Raw genomic sequence first — 3,031 nt, 5'->3', positions numbered from 1 at the left:
TTCCCCCAGAGCTCAAAAGAAAATTTAAATATGAAAATACAATCTGTGACATCCTTGAGTATATAAAGACATCATCTTTATATATCTTTGAACCCCTGAGATTAAGTAGAAAATGACATTCAGAAGGGACTCCATAAAGATGTTTTGATTTTCCAAAATGAGAAACCTACTTGAATTAGTGAAAGCTACATTCAAACACTTATACTGAAAATATGATTTATAATTTCATGTGCAGTTGAACATTTGGAAATGGGGTAAAATTTATTATTTGCAGCAGAATAACCTTATCTCACATCTTAAAAATATCATTGGAAATGCAATTGAGCTCATTGATTGACTATATGTGGAAAGAGTAGACTCCTTATTTTCCTAGTTTCCAAAAGGAACACTTCAGTTTAGAAAATATGATGCGTTATGTAAGCAAGCTTCTTTTTGAAAAATAGATCTGTAAAAGCACAGAATTTATGAAAACAGATCAAGTATCAAATGCAATCATTTAAGTCTAAGTTTTTATAAAACGAAGATGTATCATTATCAAACTAAAATATCAAAAGAATGAGTAAATATCACCAGTACCTTCTAGTTGAGGCTGCAACTGATTTAATTTATGTTTTATATGTATATTTATATGTCTAAACTTTTAAATAAATGCAAAATGTCAAGGAAAGAAAGATGAAAGAAAGTTCCAAGAATAAGAGCATGCCTGTGAAGAAAATACTTAAGTCAGATGAAGCAAGAATAAAATTAAAATGTTTCATAAGGGAGGTAGTTCATAGGTTAACAAGTAAAGGAAAGGCTGGAGGTTGAAGAAAAAGCAGCAAAAGTAAGCCATAAGTGAGATCGCATATAAGAGATCTCAGAGATTGGCCAGACACACCCTTAAAACTGTTTACAAAAAGAAAAATAAAGTCCAAAAATCTATGATTCTTCCTATACCTTGACCACCTCTTAGCATATGTCCACAAAAAGTCACCTGAAAACAAACTCTTTTCCCTCACTTTTACTCCTTAACACAGAAACCATTTCAACTACCACAGATTTTTTTTAGCAAATTGTATTACTTTCAAGTATAAATAGTGACTATATCCAACTATACTTGCAGAATATATCCAAACAGATATTTTAGGAGACCAGCTTTATGGAAGAGATTAGAATTTTACTTTAAACAAATGAGAGTTCCTAATAATCTGGGTAAGATTTTTCTCAAGGTTAACCAATTCATTATGAACTCATTTAAATTCTGCATTTTGCATTGTAGGGGAGGAAACTTTTTTCCTCTACTCTTCTGGGTTCTCTGCCTGGAGACTTCCAAATTAGATTGACAGAAGACAGAGTAACAAGAGAAAAACAAGCAATTTGTTAACACATGTAGTGTGCACGCACACAGAAGAAACTCAGTGAGTAACTCAAACAGGTGGTTGCAACTTGGTCTTATATAACATCTTAACAAAGAACGAAAAATTTGTAAAGAAATGACAACATGAAAGAAAAGGATTTTAGGTTTCTAAGGGAGGCAAACTGTGAGAAGGTAAATATGTATATGTGAAACCAGTGGAAGATAAGAGTTGTTTTAGTAACGTTTGTGGTATAGATTCCTTTTGGTGCTTTTTCTGAGCTAACAAGATTCTTGTGTGATTAAGAGTCAAAGACTGCTTTTATGCAAGTTGAGGGTAGGGTGGGATAGGCAGAGAGCTTTTTTTGTCATCTGTTGTTTTTCAATTGTCTTCAGCTCAAAATAATCCTTATGACAAAGTTGCACATTTTGGGAGTGACATATTTTGATCTCTTACAGTATGTTTCTTCTAAACAGTTAAACCAAGGCAGAAATTACCTCTTTTCCCTACCAGAATAATACAAAGACAGATTGTTGGCATAGACAATGTAACTTTGTGGAACAAGATGGCAAAGAAGATCCCAAGTTTCTGGAAAACTTTTGGGAGTATGTGGGGAAGAGTATTTGCTGTCATGAAAACTGGGTTCTTTCATGTCTACCACAACCATCTCTGTGATCTTCCCAAGCTATATTAACCAATGTGAACATGTTTTCCTATTGTCTGAACTTGTGGTGAATAATGAATGTGATTAGCTTATCTTAATGGTTAAAAATTATCTTTAGAATTACCACATGTGTATCCGGATGCTGTCTTAGAGTGGAAGCCCCTAAAAAGAAAGTTAATCCTCTACTGGAAAAGAGTAGGCAGATAATTTTTCAGTGTGGTTTAAGGTATGCTATAAGGCCTTCCTGATAAAAATGTCCCTTTTGCTCCTCTGGAATGATACTTAAAATTCCTTCCATTGAAATTTCATTCAGATTAAGTCATTGTCTCTAGAAGACTTTGACTGAAAGGAAAAACACCATTATAAAGGATAGCACATGTACATTTACATGAAAGCATTGATATCTCTATATAGATAATAGGAAGATAATAGGAAATAGAGCAGGAATATGGGGCAAGAGACTGCCAGAAAATTACAACAAAACTAGTCTCTGGGCAGGAAAGGCCTAGCTGGTGTGAGATGATAGACTTTATGACAGTAAGAAGAAACAGAGTACTTTGAAAACAGAGGAAAAAAATTCTGGGTTTATCTAGCATTCATTTATTAGAGGATGGAGATTATTGATGAGTGTCTAGTTGCTCTGGCTATCCATTGCTAACAGCCTCCATAGCTACTTTTCTCTCTCATCTCTCTTCTAAATTCTTTCTTTTTTTTTTCTGAGGAAGATTCAGAAGATTCCCTGAGTTAACAGCTGTTCCCAATCTTCGTCTTTTTGTATATGAGCCACGGTAGCAGCATCGCCTCTGATGAGTGGTGTAGGTCGGCATCCAGGAAGCAAACCCAGGCCGCCAAAGCAGAGCACTCCAAATTAATCACTAGGCCACCAGGCTGGCCTCTAAATTCTTTCATTTCAACTTCGAAGATTTCTGACTGCTAAAACCAGAATTCTTCTATTTCCTTCTTAATGCATGAGGCCACTTTGTAAATATTTTACCCACCTAGGAACCAAATCGTTTGTCATAAAAATTTCCCT

This window comes from Equus caballus, chromosome 18 (assembly GCF_041296265.1).
Source record: "Equus caballus isolate H_3958 breed thoroughbred chromosome 18, TB-T2T, whole genome shotgun sequence".
NCBI lineage: Eukaryota > Metazoa > Chordata > Mammalia > Perissodactyla > Equidae > Equus > Equus caballus.
The sequence above is the reverse complement of the archived record's forward strand: the minus strand, read 5'-3'. Positions refer to the sequence as shown.